The sequence below is a fragment of the Hibiscus syriacus genome, unplaced genomic scaffold (genome assembly GCF_006381635.1).
Source record: "Hibiscus syriacus cultivar Baekdansim isolate YM2019G1 unplaced genomic scaffold, ASM638163v2 tig00110458_pilon, whole genome shotgun sequence".
Taxonomy (NCBI): Eukaryota; Viridiplantae; Streptophyta; class Magnoliopsida; order Malvales; family Malvaceae; genus Hibiscus; species Hibiscus syriacus.
The window spans coordinates 301,689-319,741 of NW_024062745.1; positions in this window are offsets into that span (position 1 = coordinate 301,689).

An 18,053-nucleotide genomic window follows, 5' to 3' on the forward strand; every position below is an offset into this window, starting at 1 on the left:
TTTCAGTTCTTTAATATTTGGACCAATGATTCAGATTTTCTTAAGATGATGGAAGAGAGTTGGGTGGAGCCTTTACTGACTGTTGATCCTATGCGAGTTCAATTTCTCAAGCTGAAAAGATTAAAACCAATGTTAAGGAATTTTATTACAGTCAAGTATGAGCAGCTGGTTGGGTGTCAAATCCAACAAATAATAATACATGCTTTAAGAAATATAAATTGTAGTAGTGATAAGCAAGGTCGAATCCACAGGGATTGAGTAGATTTATTTTAATGAAAATTAAAACAAATAAAGGGGTTTTGAAATTGAGAAAAATCAAAAGAAAAAACAATTATAATCAACCAAAAATTTAGAGAAATTAATATTAAGCAAATAACCAACTAAAGGTATAATTTCAAAATTGGTTCAGAGAATTGATCATAGATGCAATGATAAAATCTTCTACTTTTCACTAAATTGGTTATGGTTATTGACAAGCTCTAACAACCTGTCTCTCCTTAGTTTCTTTATAATCAAGAGAAGTTCTTTGATTATTTCCCTTGTTAACGAACAACCCTAGACAAGCTTAAGATTTAATCCACCAACATCATTAACCACTAGAGAGACCACCAATTCTAGCCAACAAATACACAAGCTTGATTCATTTAGACTAGATTATATACCTTCATAACATAATCAAAAATCAACTATGTTACTTACCACTAATATTAGAACGTTTAAACAATTACGGATTTAAAATTCTAAATGACAATTTATCAACCTGATAATTGAACAACGGGCCCTTGCACAATCAATCAAGACAATAATTCTTAATAAAACAGAAATATATAAACGGAGAAGTAAAAGAACAATGAAAATTATAGATCTCACAATCCTTGAAGAACCAAAACTTCAATTATCCTTTAGTTGGAACAAAAGTATTAGCTACTCATAATGAAAAACACCAAAAAAAACAAATGGAGTATGAAAATAATCTTAGAGAAAACTTAACCTAAAAAACCTAATGCCTCCTATGAAAACCCTAGCTCCCCTTTTATAAGGATTGTCCTATTCTAGATAAGGAAGTTTCCCTCACAGAAAATCCCACAAAAATAGGGGTTTTAAATACCCTCATCCTTTTCTAACGATAAGGATGATTCAAAGAGTCTTTCATCCGTCATTAAACTCTTTTTCCTTTGAAATTTGTAACCCTAATTTAGGGTTATACAGACTAGTAAGGTGTGCTCACGCCTTAACTGAAGACTTCTTCTGCGATAGCTCAAGAAATAAGTCGTGCCCACGCCTTATGCGAAAACCTCTTCTTGTCTTGCCAACTTATTGAATTCCAATTTTTCCTTCTTAATTTGAGGATCTCGTGAAGATCATGCTATTCATTGGATTTTGAACTTGTTTACTTTAAATCTTCAACCTAATCCACAAAATACAAAATATAATCAAAATCTATGATTTAAGCAATTTTAGTATTCAAATATGAGGAAAATATAATAGAATATGTCTAATATGCATCTTATCAAATTCCCCCACACTTAAACCAATGCTTGTCCTCAAGCATACAATAGTTCAAATTCTAACTTCTCAACATCAATCATTCTTCTTCCTTTACTCATCCTTCCACAATCAAAATTGGTATGCCTTAAAGACTCAAATCTAGACACAAGTAATTCATAGAAGAAATTCTCATAAACCAACACACATGAATAATCACTCCATCAATCTTTTCGAAATCAAAATGCAGTGGGATCTAATACCCTCACATTGGATTCACTCAATACGCTCGAAGTGTTTAGGGTGTCAATAAACTCTCAAGCCAAAACATAGAAAGATTTTTACCATAAGCTTGCTAACCTATCACATCCCCACCACTAATCAATGAATTGTATGGCATAAAACCTCAGAGTCTTAAACAGGGTGTAATGGGGCTTACGTGAGGTTTGGTAGGAAATGAATTTGAGTTGTTTTATCGAAGGAGTCATACAACTTATCCACATGGAACTCAATCTCAAATGTTATATTTAAGCCACATAACTTTTTTTTTCATTGCACAATCTCTCTTTCTTCCTTTCCTTTGCATATTTTTTTCTTTTTTCTTTAAATGAAAGAGATGCAACTCAAATTACTTTATTCCATCTTCCTTTCTTCTCAAGATAATTTGAATTCTCATGTGAAGAAGCTCATACAATCCTCCAATTCAAGGTTCAAAAGAGGGAAAATTAACAAAAATGATTTGATATTTGCTTGTACCATGGTTAATTTCGAATAAATGGTCCAGGCTGAAAGTTGGCTTTCTAAGGATGATAATTAGGGTAGGCTCTTTACGAAAGCTAAAAGTGGTTTCACCTAAATACCTTATCGTTCTTGATACATCCAATTCTAGAATGTGGTCTTCGACATGTATAGAAAAACAAGTTCTAGAAAAATTAACTATGTTTGGCAATCACTCAATCAAGAAATGGAGCATGCTGAAAATGAGTGCTCATTGACCCAAAAACTCGCAAAAAGGGTAAACATGTATCAAATCCCACACATTTTCATTTAATCAGTCATCAAGAGTAATCAAACAGTGTGTAGAAAATAAGAATTCAACTACTAAAGCTAATCCCCTATTATGCTTCAACTTAATTCGATAATTCAAAACAATCCAAATCATGTAAGGACAAACATCGAAAGAATCTAGAATTTCGAAGAGAAAAATCACAAAGAAGAACTAAAGCATACTTGTTTTTTTCAAAATTGAAGCAAAATTATGTTCAAAGCAAAATCATATATGAAATACTCCCCCCCACTTAGTTCATATATTGTCCTTAATGTATCAAAAGTATATGCTCAAAACCATAAAAGAATAAAAGTAGAACTCCCTGAAAATGTTGAGCATCAACCATGATATATGTCACGAGTTGGGGGTGAAGCTGTTGTTCGTCGGCTGGGTTAGTTTTCGGACTGAGCGGAAGCGTGGGTCGGGTGGAGCGGGGAAGACAGTTGGTGGCGTGCATTCTTCTGAAGGAGCAGAGAAAATAAAGAAAATATAAGGCATATTATATTTTAAAAAGTTTCTTCGAATCTTTCTTCTTAAACCAGAAGTTGTTTGAGTTTAGACGTGGGCACAACTTATACAAAAACATCTTCTAGATAGTGAGAGACTTTAGGAATATTTCTACTTTTATAAGGTATGCCCATGGATTACAAAAATCATCTTCTGGCCTAAAGAATAAACAAGATAATTATACTCCGAAAAATCAAAAATCAAATAAAAATAAAAAAAAAATAAAAGAATGAAAATAGAAGTTGAAAACAAAAAATGGGTTGCCTCCTAAGAGTCTTTCTTTAATGTCCTTGGCTAGACGTCGTAGCTTCTCAATCATCCTAAGTTGGGTACTCCAAAATGATTTGACCAACAGTATGCACCTGAGAAGCTTCATAAAAAGGTTTCAGATGATGATCATTGACCTTAAATATTTGACCTGTATCCAAACTTTGTATTTCAACAATAGAGAAAATTTTCCTCCACCCAATAGCTTCCTTGTACTCTCTAAGCATTTGAATCAACTTTTCTTCTTCTAAGCGATAGTTTGTTGGAAATGATCACCGGGAGAGTTTCCTCTTCTCCTAATATGCATACTTTAGATCATTTGGAAAAGGCTTCATTTCCAATTTTGTTGCCTGCACAAGAGAATGAAGAAGTTTGGTGTGAGAAAGAGGCAACTCATATAAGATAAATTATACCGCAGGGGTTTGAGTGATTCTAGTTCTTGGATTGCATCTTGCAAATCAAGATCACACACAAACTTTTTCATGATTCGCTGCAATCCTTCAGAAGTGAAATTCATGTTGAGTGCAAATTTCAACTTATCATCATCATTTAAATAAAAAATTTCCTACGCTATAGAGTCAATAACATCCATGACAAAAACAGAGGATACATCACTAGGATATCTCATGGCATCATAAATATTAAATTTAATAATTTCAACATCAAATTCCATGGTGAGCGTACCATCATTTACATCAATTTTTGTCCTAGTTGTTTTCAAAAATGAAATTTCTAACAAAATTAATGGTGAGTGTACCATCATTTACATCAATCTTCTTGCATATCAAGCACATACAAATCTGCTGGAAAAACCAGTTCATTAACTTGCACCAAAACATCCTCTAAAACTCCTCAGGATACATTAGATCTATCAGCAAGTTGAATAATCACTCCTCTTTCAAAGGACCAACATTCAAGATGAGTAAATAGAAAGAGGAATGACATTTATTGAGGCTCTTAGATCTAAAATTGCTCTCTCAATCCTAACGTTACCGAGTTTACAAGGATAGTAAACATACCTGGGTCTCAACACTTGGGGGTAGTTTTTTCTGGAGGACAGCTGAAACATTCTCCCCCATACTTACCTTTTCATTACCCTTGAGCTTTCTCTGTTGGTGCATAATTCTTTAAGAAATTTAGCATATTGAGGGCACTTGTTTAATTGCATCAAGTAAAGGAATATTACCTCGATCTTGCGAAATGTCTCAGATTTTATTTCTCTTTGCTTCTTTCTTGGACTTAGCGAATCTAGCGGGAAAAGGAGGATTTATGACCAATGCCTTCGGTTGTTCGCTTTTGAGTCTTTGGGTTGGTCTTTCTGATTCTGGGGAGCAACAACTTCTTTTTCAGTTTCTTTCTCTAAGGCTCTCCCACGTGCCAATGGACTTGGTTCCTTCAACTCCTTCCCACTTCTCAATGTGATTACACTATATTTTTTGGATTAACAATAGTTTGAGAAGGTAACTTACCTCGAGATTCTAACTGACTCACGGAGGATGCCAATTGACTTATTTGATTCTCCAAATTTTGTATGCTTTTGATTATCAAGAGAAGCCTTGATTATCAAGAGAAGCTCTTGATTATTTCCCTTGTTAACGAACAACCCTAGACAAGCATTTAAGATTTAATCCAACATCATTAACCACTAGAGAGACCACCAATTCTAGCCAACAAATACACAAGCTCGATTTATTTACTAGATATATACCTTCATAACATAATCAAAAATTAACTATGTTACTTTACCACTAATATTAGAATGTTTAAACAATTACGGATTTAAAGTTCTAATGGAAAATTATCAACCTGATAATTGAACAACGGGCCCTTTGTACAATCAATCAAGACAATAATTCTTAATAAAAACAAAATATATATAAATAGCGGAGAAGTAAAAGAACAATGAAAATTATAGATCTCACAATTCTTGAAGAACCAAAACTTCAATTATCATTCAGTTGGAACAAAAGTATTTAACTACTCATAATTGAAAGAACACCAGAAGAAATAAAGATGAAGTTGAAAATAATCTTAGAGAAAAACTTAAACCTAAAAAAAACTTAATGCCTCCTATGAAAACTCTAGCTCCCCTTTTATAAGGATTATCCTATTCTTGAAAAGGAAGTTTCCCCCAAAGAAAATCCCACAAAAATAGGGCTTTTAAATACCCTCATCCTTTTCTAACGATAAGGATGATTCAAAAGAGTCTTCCAGTTTTCATTAAACTCTTTTTTCTAGCTTAGGATGATTAAGTCGTTCTCAAACCTTATGCGAAAACCTCTTCTTGTCTTGCCAACTTCTTGAATATCGATTTTTCCTCCTTAATTTGGGGATCTCATGAAGATCATGCCATTCATTGGATTTGAACTTGTTTAATCCAAATCTTCAACGTAATCCACAAAATACGAAATATAATCAAAATCCATGATTTAAGCAATTTTAGTTATTCAAATATGAGGAAAATATCATAGAATATATGTCTAATATGAATCTTATCAGCAGCTCTCTTTCCAGTTTAAGCATAAAAAGACTGTAATACCCTAAAATTTGACTAGTGACTAAAATGCAAATTTTGAAAGTTTGGTGCCCAAAGTAGAAATTTGGGAAAAGTTTAAGGACCAAAGTAGTAGTTTTGCCCATAAGAATTTTGTTCCACAAATTAATAGTTTATCCTTAAGAATGGATTTTCTATGAAATTTATATTTTGATCTGAAATTTGTATGCAAAGTTATGAAACAATAGAGTTTAGTAAGTATTCGGATAATCAAATCGAATAGGAAATTTACAAAAATTTGAAGGATAATGGAAAGAGCTTAGAAATATTATTTATATATTTTATACTGGCAAAATTTGACATGGATCCTTGGAATTTAGATGGATTTTCCATGATAAGTTGAAATTGTAAATTTTAGTGATTAAATTGTAATTTATGAAAATTACAAAAGGAAAAGGTGAAAGTGAATGGTAATTATCATGATTTTAAAGGAAAATTGTAATTATGTATTAAATGAATTTATATTCATTTAATTAATATTTTAACAATTAATAAACCCTAACCGCTTTCTTCCTCTTCCTTTCTTTTCCCTTTCTTTTATCTTCTTTACAACTTTGTTGAGTTAATCGAATGACGAACTTGGCCAAGAGGGGGGTGAATTGGCAATAAAAATTTTTGGGAAGCTTTTGCAGAAAATTGAAAGTAATTGCACAGCGATTTACAGTGGTTCGACTTTCTCAAACAAAGTCTACATCCACTACCTTAGCTATCCACACTAAGGATTTTCCAACAAATTCACTAATTTGTTCTTTCTTTTGAGGCCAAAGAGATAACCTTACAATTCCCTCAAGAGTATACCCAACTCTTGAGAACACTCTTTCTCAAAGAGAAGATTACAAATTTGCAAACTTACAAGAAAACCTCACGAGGTAAGATGTTGCACAATTCTAGAACAAAGAAAAGAACACTCAAAGATGAATACAATTGAGCACAGAAAGTGTTCTTGAAAGCAAAATATTGAATGAAAATAGGCTTGAAATGCTCAACTTGAGGTTTGATGCTTTCTCTTTGATTCTCTCTGATTCTAGTTGCTTGATATTTCTTGTCTTTGATCAATGGCTTCTAAGCTTGCTTAAATACACCTTGGATCACTTCTGAACGTTGGGGATGATTAGAGAAGATATTATAGCCGTTTTAGTGTGAAAACATTTAATAAACAGCTTGGAGCGTGGGGGGAATCGGTTCCCCCTCATAGGGAATCGGTTCCCTAAGTGTAAAATTCAAATATTTCGACGTTGAACAGGGGGGAATCGGTACCCCCTTGGGGGGAATCGGTTCCCTCCGAGCATTCTGGAAATCTCGGAGCCAAACCATTCAGGGGGGAATCGGTTCCTCCTATGGGGGGGAATCAGTTCCCTCTGAGTAATCTGGAATTTTTGGCTTTGAATTGGTTCGAAATACTTTGTAAAATTATTTTGAAATTGTTTTATGATTAAAACTTAATTTTACACTTAAGTAAGGATCAAAAATGATTTTTGAAATATTTGGAGTAATGTTTTGATATTCGAATAGTTATATCGAATATACTTAGAAAATCATTTGGAAAATCTTAAAATCCATTTAACTTAATTTGTTATATCGAAATATTAAATGTTTCAACAAACTTGTTTCAGTTTTATTGATCAACCCAATTTTTTCTTCTTTAATTTTGTTTAACCAACGGCGGCACTGGTTTTAATACTGGTTTCCCCTCCAGTTATCTTTTTTTTTCCTTTGTTTTAGTTTTTTAATAAGAATAATTATGTCTTTGTGACATGTTCTCTTCCTTTATGGCACGTTTATCTCTGCCTTTGTGGCATGTTTTTCTCTTTCTTTTGGTAGCTTAAGGTTTTTTGTCATTGTTTTCGTTGTTTTGTTTATTTGAGAACGGGGTGTCTCTGGTGATTTTCTTGATCCTTTCTGCTTTCCCTTGTCTTCGTGTCGATATTCTACAATCTTATGGACTGGAGGAAGCTATTTGGTTCTCAACCTGGACAAGTGCTGCAATACTTTCCCCCCAAATCCAGTGACCCGAGCCCTATTGTTCACACCTCCACAAGCAATTTTTCGATGCTGAGATTGCTCAATGGAGTTCTTCCTTGGTGGGCCATTCCTGGGGGCTGCTCCAATTTTGCAACTATGCAAAGAATGGTGGAAAGCTTGTGGAATAACCAGTCAAAAGGCGTTCGTGTCCAAGTAAGTTTCGCAGGTAACAATCTTTACATTTTTTCATTCAATAATGATTTGCGAGAGATTGGGTGTTGCATAACGGTCCCTTGGCATATACTGAACAAACCTTTAATCTTAAGGAAATGGGAGCCTAACTCCAAACGACTTCAATTTTATCTTTCTAAAATCCCTCTGTGGGTTCATCTCTTCAATGTTCCTCTCGAATGTTTTTGAGAGAGGGTCTTAGCTACATAGCTAGTGTCATAGGGAACCCTTTAACTATGGACTCGATTACTGCCTCGAAATCTAGGTTAGAATTTGCCAAAATCTGTGTCAAGATTGGAGTAAAGGATGTAATCCCTAAAACTATAGAAGTAATTCTTACTAATGGGCAGACTACAACAGTTTTTGTCGAAGTTCCTTGCCTTCCTCATAGTTGTCTAAAATGTAACAAGTTTGGTCATTCTGATAAAGCTTGTATATTATCCAAAGACTCAGCTCCTGCTAATTACAAATCTGGAAGAAAAAGGAAACTCCTGCTGTACAAACCAATCCTTCATTTATATCTAGTTCCCAAGCTCCTCATTCTACTGGTTCATTCGAAACTATTGAGATTCCACCAAAAGAAAAAGAACCAAATAAAGAAACATCAACCACTTCAATGACCAATTATGATATTGCTGCCAATGTTGTTCAGGATGAATCTGTTCTTAACTCTAACGAGATCATTAAAACTTCATCAATGACCCCAACTGATTCTGATGCTAAAGTTAACAAGCTTATCTCTCCTCCCGTTTCAAATGAAGATTGCAGTTCTCCTTTACTTTCATTGTCTCAAAATGTCAATACTGTCCTTAACCCTACTGCCTCAAATTTCACTCATCTTCATGTTTCTAATGAGGATGGTAATACCTCAAAAGCTTCTACTCTACACATTATTTCTACCGAAGAACAGATTATCTCCCCTAGTGAAAATGCTTCCAAAATTTCTAAATTCCTAAAAGAGGAAGGGGCCGACCTATTAAATCCAAAAACAATACCATTTTAAAAGCATCCTCTAACATATTTGAGGTCTTGAATTCTGTAGAAGAATCATCTCCTTCCTTAGAGAATCAAAAGAAAAAGCCCAGGTCTGCTCTGGGAGTTGCACTGCTAATTAAAGATCTCAAATTGAAAAAAAAGAAACACCTTGACAAGTCTAAAAGTGTCTCTCATAAAGTATTTGGGGGTGATTTAACCTCATCTTCTCAATGATTTTTTTTTGGAATGTTAGAGGGTTGAATAATCCTCAAAAACAGAAAGGTTCTTCATAGGGCCACTCTTTATAATGTGATGTTCTTTTTATTAGAGACCATGGTTAAATCTGAAAAATTTGAAGATATTATTAACTCCAAGTTCAACTCTTGGAACTGTTTCACAAACTATGACTATATATCAAATGGTAGGATTTGGTTCCTCTGGAAAAAGGGCTTGGACTTAACTCTATATCAATCTACTGCCCAGAGCATAACTGCTAAAGTTCTTAGATATGGTATTCCTTTTTTTTATCTCTGCCATATATGGCAGCAACGATTGTACTCAAAGGAAGTATCTTTGGAATCACTTAAAAGACCTTGACTCTAGTATTAGCCCTTCTCCTTGGATCTTAGAGGGTGACTTTAATATACTTCTCCACTCATTCGAAAGCTCTGACCATGACATCTTGGGTCCTTTTACTTAATGAAATGAAGGATTTCCAAGACACTACCATAACTTCTTCCTACAGGATCACCCTTTCTTTGGACCAACTTTCACTTGGAGCAATAAACAAAAAGATTCCTACCTTGCTAGGGAACTAGATAGAGTTCTTGTTAATTCTCATTGGGTCAGCACCTTTCAAAATTTCTTTGTGGAATTTCTTGCTCCAGGGCCCCTCAGACCATTGTATGGCTATTGGTTGGCTCAACAAAGATTCGCATGCTAATAGACCCAAACTTTTTAAATTCTTTAACTTCTGGACTAAGAACCCTAACCTTACTGAAGTTCAAAATTTGGCAACCAATGAAAGGAAATCCAATGCTGTCTCTCTTTCATAAGCTTAATAATCTTAAGACTTGTTGAGGAAGTTAAACAAGGAATGCTTTAGCAAACTCAGATAGAGTCAAACAAAAGAAATCAGAACTTGAACAAATTTAGCTCTCTACCCTAAACAGAACATCTTCTATTGAATCCGAGCTTATTATTCAGAGAGAACTTTTTCTTGAGCATGCTGAAAATCTGTTTTTAAAACAGAAGGCTAAAATCCAATGGCTCAATGAGGGTGATAAATGCTCTAAGTATTTCACTCTGTAATTGATTCTAAGAATAAAAGAGAAATAATTCGAGTCCTTCTGAATGATCAGGGCAGTAGACTAGAGGACTTTGATGATATGGCATCTGAAGTTATCAAATTTTTTAAAAATCAGTTGGGGAATGTTGATTCGAATATTAAAAGCATGATCATAATGTTATGAAAAATCTGCTCCATCTCAATCTGTCTCCCGAGGCTCTAGCAGATTTGGAAAAAATATCACTGAAGAGGAGATTAAGGACGCTATTTTTAGCCAAGGTAATGATAAGGCACCTGGCCCGGATGGTTGCACTCATTCTTCTTAAATCTACTTGGTCTGTGGTTTGTGAAGATGTGATTAAAGCTGTTAAACATTTTTTTCAGACCTCTTTATTACCAGCTTTTAATTCCACTATAATTGCTTTGGTTCCTAAGATCATAATCCTAGCAAGGTCAAAGACTATAGACCCATCTCTTGTTGCTCTATGGTCTATAAGGCTATAATTAAGATTCTTGTTCATAGGCTGAAGAACATTCTTCCTGACTTGATTACTCTTAATCAAACAACTTGTTAAGGGGAGAAATATAATTGAAAATACCCTCCTAGCACAAGATCTTGTTAAGGGCTATGGAAGAAAATCCATTTCTCCAAGGTGTGCTATTAAGATTAATCTCCAAAAAGCTTTTGATTCTTTGGACTGGGGTTTCCTCTCTTCCATTCTCAAAGCTATTGATTTGCCCCCTCAATTCATTACTTGGATTGAAACTTGTTATTCTGGAGCAAGATATTCAATTTCTTTTCAATGGTTCTTGATTGGTTACTTCAAAGGTGAAAGAGGTCTTAGGCAGGGTGATCCACTTTCACCCATTCTTTTTGTTCTAGCTATGAACATTCTTTCTAAGCTCCTAATCTTGCTCCTACCAGAGGTTTATTTAGTTATCATCCAAAATGAAAAAAAATTGGGCTCACTCATCTTACTTTTGCTTATGACCTTCTAATTTTTTGTAAAGGAAATATAGAGTCTATTGTTGGAGTTTTTTGTTCTTCACAAATTCTACGAAATATATAGGCTTCAACTAAATGTGACCAAATCAGAAATTTTTGTAGCAGGTATTTCTCAAAGGAATATCGAAATCATCAAGATATCTACTGGGTTCAAGATTGGTCTTCTGCAGTAAGATAGTTGGGGGTTTTACTTGTTTCTAGGAAACTCTCTATTAAGGATTGTTCTCCTCTTATTGATAAGATCAGAACCAGAATCCACCATTGGTCTGGGAGACACTTAAGCTATGCTGGAAGGTTAGAACTCATAAAAACTGTCTTACAAATATTGCAAATTTATGGTGCCGTCAATTTCTGATCCCCCATTCTGTTATCAATAGAATTAATCAACTTTGCTCAAGATACTTATGGAGAGGCTTAGACACTTCTGCCTCTGGAGCAAGGGTAAGTTGGGGAAATTTGTGTAAACCAAAATCTGAATGAGGGTTAGGCTTAAAAGACTTAAAATCTTGGAATAAGGTTTGCATGATAATGCTTGTTCGAAACCTTCTTGCTAGCCATGGTTCTTTATGGAATGCATGGACTCATTCTTATGTAATTAAATTCAATGATTTTCGCCTTATGACCTCTAGTGCAACCTCTAGTTACATCTTCAAAAAACTTGAAACTGAAAACCGAGGACATCCCCATTTTAGACGCTGGAATTACGAATGCTAAAGGGATTTGGGAAGAAGTTCGAATCAAACATGATAAAGTCCCTTGGCAAAAGCTTATTGGTTCCTCTTCACATCCCTCAATTCAGTGTCATTGCTTGGTTAGCTATCCTTGATCGACTCCCAACTAGGGAGAGACTCTTACGAATGGGACTCACCATCAATGGTCAATGTTTTATGCAATACTGCTCTTGAAATGAGAAACCACTTATTTACTGATTGCATTATGGCAAATTCTCTTTGGAATGGTATTTACATCTTCTCTACTGTCTTTGCCTCATATGTCTTGGGAAAATAAGCTTACTTGGGCTTATTCAACTTGGAAAGGTAAATCTCTTAACCTCCATTATGAAGACTGCATGGAATGTTTTCATTTACAAAATATGGGAGGAGAGAAATAGACACATATTTCAAGGGAAATCAAGAACTGTTGAAGACTTGCTTGATTCTATTAAAGATATTGTTGGTGCTCATAATAGGAATAGAGACTTTAATAGGCTTGACAATGTTAATAGGCTTATTTGTAACAATTGGAACATAGGCTGATTTTGTTGTACATTGATACTTTCCTTTTTTGAGTTTTTGTATGAATCTTCATTTGGATAATAAAAAGCTTACTTATCCAAAAAAATATAGTGTTTATTGTTATCATGATGATCTTCCCTGCTTTGGGCCCTCAGATTGATTTGGATAAGCGTATTGCGTTCGTGGATAGTTGTCTTATGTCGCTTGACACTGATTTATGATTTGTCGGTGGTCTTTTAGTAGTTTCATCCCCTTTGTGGTTTGTTATCGATGCAGTCAAATTTTTTCGTATCTTTTTACTCGAGTTTTTGGTTTGGTTTTTTAACATTTTCCTTCTTGGTCCTTATGTGATCTAGGTGACTAGTTTTTGTTTCAATGGTAATAGGAAAATGTCATAATATTTTAGGTTTACGGTTATGCTTGTAAATTTTCATTGTAATTTGGATATTTCTATTTTAATAAAACTAGCGACTTTCTATAAAAAATTTTAACAAGTGTACATCGATATTTTTGTAGAAAAATCAAGAAAACTCCTCATTCTCTCTATAAATTTCGTGCACCATGGATACAAGGAAGTAAGGTATATTTTCTTTCTTTTTTCTTCATTTTAGTCCTTTTGATTTTGGATTATGTTATGAAATAGAAAAATGATCAATATTAAATTATCTTTCATTTGGTGATATTTCATTGTTTCTATGCTTGAATCATTGGTTTGATTGTTAGAGTGAATGATGAATTAATTAGATTTTAATGATTAAGTATATATTGTTGTGTTGTTGATATTACAAAGTTGTTTCTAAGCTTGAATAATGATTAAAATCAATTGGAAATGTTTAAAGATGAATTTGGTAAAGGTTAGGGTTTATGGAATTGATTGAGATTGCATTGAAATGATGATAGGAACTTAATTTCTGTATATGTTTTCATGTGTTCATTTGATAAGCTAATAGAATTAGTGAATAAGATAATAAATGCAAATTAGTGAAATCTGTCTAATTTGGTAATATGAACAGTTAGTTTATAAACCACCATAAATTCCACAAGAATAATTAGAAGATGATTTTTATACCTTTGGATTTTTAAATTAGTATAGTTTTGTTTAAAAAACGGCTACTAATTTAGAAGTGTATATAAAAGGATATGAATTTTTAACCGATGATAAGTCAGAAACTTGGGCAGCGATTCTGCTCAAAACAGAATCTGTAAGCTTGATTAGAAAATTTGTCATAAATTTTACGAGTTGAACTAGAAGAATTGCCTTATATGGTTATATTTTTGTTCGAGTCTAGTTTCTAATGGTACAAACAGAATAATTTTAAGTGTCTAGATTAACACAATAATATTTTGAGGGTAGTGCAAACTGCCAGAATATGAAATTGAGGTAAATTATGCATTTATGATATTTGTTATATGCTATCTTAATTGGTTTAAATGAGCCAACTTTATTATCTTAGCATGATAATTATGACATTTATCATATGATGGAATTGTGATAATTTCATGGAAATGTTATTTAGAGGATGAATTCATGCTTGAATCAAATAGAAACTATGTTGGGGAAAGTTTAATCAATTCAGCCAAAGGGAAATAAATGAAGAAAAATTATGGAAAAAACTTATACAAATTATAGAAATGAAGTATGAGTGATTCTACATGCTTAGAATGATTTGGACCATTGGAAATTGTGAAGTATATGGGCTTAATAGTATAAATTGAGAAATATGGAGATTTATGTGCACTTGTTTAATAATTGATGTATTATGTTGAAATTAAAGTTGGAGTGCAAAATTTGATGTTTAGATGGTGATTGGATTAATTTAAAAATTTGTGAATTATAATGACCTATTTGAAATTTATGGAAAAAGTTAGGGACTGAAGTGAAATTATTTAATAGATGATGCAATATGCTAGAAATTAAAAGTTATAATGTTTAATTTGAGTTAGAATGTGAAACTGGACTAATTTGGAAATTTGATAAAGTTTGGGAACTAAATCATAAATTATGGTTAAAGTAGGGACTTAAGTGAAAATTGTGAAATTATTGAGGTATTTTTTTATAAAATGCTAGAAATTTGGTTATATTAATTAAAGCTTGAATTGAAGTTAAATTTGTAAAATTGTTAAATTGAGGATTAAATTATAAATTATATAAGTTGTAGGTTTGAAATGGATATGGTATAAGTATGAGTAGAAATTGAACATGTTGTTGGAATATTTGTTTTATGATGCTTGAATTTATGATTAAATGGCAAAAGGACTATTAAATAAAATAGAAAATTTGAGATGAATTCTAAAATAATCTACCCTATGATTAAAATATGACATTATGGATTTAGAATTGAATTTGAAAGAATGTATCTATTAAAGGACTAAATTGTAAATGGAGAAATTATGGATTAAAGTAGAATTTGAGTATGAGATGAAGTGTAAAGTTTAAATAAGTATTAGAGGGACTTGTGTAGTTAAATTAGAATTTAAATCAATGTGGGAATTATAAGATACATGTCAACTTGTAAGTTTTAGGAAAGTTTGTGGTGCACTGATAATTAATGCATTAAATTGGATATTATGTGAAAATAATTAATATGGATTCAAATTGAATATTAAGGAACTATTTTGGAATATTTTAAACAATTGCGATTATGATTGAAAAAAGGGTTTATTGGTGGCTAAATGTGGAATGTTGAAAAGTTAGGGAAATTGTTGTGAAAAAATAATTATTTAAGGAAATTGGAAGATTTATTTAATAGAATTAAAGTTAGTTTTCATTTAGTAAAAGAAATTAGTATCGAATATAAGCTAATGACATTTTGAATATATTTATATGAATATGAATTTATTATGTTAGTGCGAATATGCACTCTTGTATAGTACAACCGTGCACTCCTATATTAGTGTGAATACGCACTCCTGTATAGTACAATTGTACACTCATATATTTGTGCGAACGCACACTCCTATATTAGTACAATTGCGATCTAATACATTCGTGTACTCCTGGCATTATGTGTGCAATAAGTAAAAGTAACATTACAGTAAAAGATAGTACAACAAAAGATACAACATAGTAATATAACAATACAGGAAAAAGAGCAAGTATAGGTAAGGAACGGTGCAAGTTTAATTATATTTTAGAGTAAAATTTTATAAACATAGTATAAATTTCACGGAATGGTTTATAGATAAAAAGTTATTGGTTTGAATTACATATGAATGATGTGTATAGTTGTGTATGAGGATAATAAAAAAAGTTGTCAGCGGTAGTTGTGGCAGACAACAATAAAAAAGTTGATTTAATGATCGACAATAGACATTACAAATATGATGAGATAAAAGATATTTTGAGAGTAATAAAATGTGAATAATATGTATGAGAAAATGTATAAAGTGAAGTGAAATATATTAAGATGCTAAATGGTTATGTATGAACGTGGTAATAAATTATGCTATAAAATTAATCGGTTGAGCTTTAAATTAGGTCGTTTTAATTGTGATATGAATCAATATTAAATTGCCTAGTAGCTGCTAAAAGATATGAATTGGAAAATAAATAGTATATTATGATTTTATGTGATTAAGTAGTCTGATAATAAATGTTAAGTTTGAAGATTTTAAAAGAAACAAAATTTTGTGGCTTTTGAACAGTAAGGTCATACAGAAATAATGTGACATTCTTAACTTGTATTCGAGTATGAATGCATGTTAAGGTTGTTACAATGACTAAGTTGCAGGCTCGTATTTGAGCATGGGTAAGAGCACTTGCCTAGGCCCCTCTTGTTTGGGGCCTAAAATTGTGGAATTCATATAATTAAAAATAACAAATTATTGTTAGTCACCATCTGTTATTTTATTTTGTTTGGTTATTTAATTATTATTTATTTTCAAAATTATATTTAATGTTGCATTTAATTTTTGGTTATCTATCATTAAAAAAGCAACAACGTTGATATGATATTTTAAATTATTTTTTCTATTTTTTGGTTATTAGGGTGAACCCCGAGCAATATTCATTCCTCTCATTTTTATGGAGCCATTAATTTTTCTATTATGTTTATTTTTAATTTAACCCTTTAATTTTCTTTAATTTACTTTTTTTCTTTGTAATTGAGGTTCTTAATTTTGTAATCCTACTTTTTATCTTTATAATTGAGGCCCTTAATTTTTCAATCCCATTTTTCCACATTTATAATTGATGATCTTAAGTTTTTCAATCCCTTTGTACTTTTATAATTGAGCTCCTGATTTTTTCAATCACTTTTTACCTTTATAATTGAGGCCCTTAATTTTTAAATCTCATTTTTTTACTTATATAATCTAGGCCCCTAATTTTTTCAACCTCACTTTACCTTTAAATTGAAGCCCCTAATTTTTTAATCTCACTTTTTACCTTTATATTGAGGTCTCTAATTTTTCAATCATACTTTTTACTTTATAGTTTAAGCCCTAATTAATCATTTTTACGATTTACTAACGTAATATTAAATTAATTATTCCAAGTATTAGAATATATGTTCGTTTTAAAGGTTCTACATTTTAGTTTCGCTCAAGGCCTCGAAAATGTCTGAGACGGCTTTGTTTATTAGATAGTTTATTAAACGTAATAAAAATAATTTACAAACAAATTATTATTTATTCTTGCTCTACAATTAAATTCTTTTTTAATAATTATTTGATCCCGGATCACTAAATCTCATAATGAGTTGGAGCATAGCTTCAATTGTCAGTCCTCTTGACAGTAATTTGCGAGTTTGGGAAAGGGAGGCGAGATTGGAAGTTCAGTTACTATCCAATGCTGAGGAGAGTTTTCAGCAGCAAAAGGCGAGGGTTCAGTGGATTTGAGGGAGAGAGAAAAGTTTTAAATCTTTTCACTCTATGGTGGTTGTTAAGTAATAGACAAATGATTCGTGCTCTTCTGAATGATCAATGGCAACTTTTGGACACAGCAGTAAATTTCAGAGGAATGTACAATTTCTTTGTAAATATGTTGGAGAGCGTGATTGCTCGGTTTCGGAGATTAATGTTGGGAAGCTTAAAATGATTTTGGGAGTCACTTTCTCTAATTCTGCTAAGGATCATTTGAAGAGAAGGGTACCAGAGAAGAAATCAAAGCAGCTATGTTTGCTAATGTTCTGACAAGGTTCCGGGTCTGATTGAATATTCAATTTACAATTTTTATCGAATAGATGGTTAACATTTTATCCTTTTTTTGATTTAGAAGAAGAATACATTTGCTAAAAGATGTTAGTCAATAAATGTTTTTTGTCTTCATAAGAAGGTAGAGAAATAATAAAGTCTAAAGTGGTTCAATCGAAGGGTATTCTTTCTCTTTATTCAGTCGAGAGATTTTACGGTGAGTCTTGAATTAAGTATAGGGATATGATGACTACCCATAAAACTAACAATTTAAATAAATATGACCAATTGATGATGAATTGATTCTCATAAATCACGTGATCTATCATAATATATCATAAATCGGGCTTTTCAAGATTTAG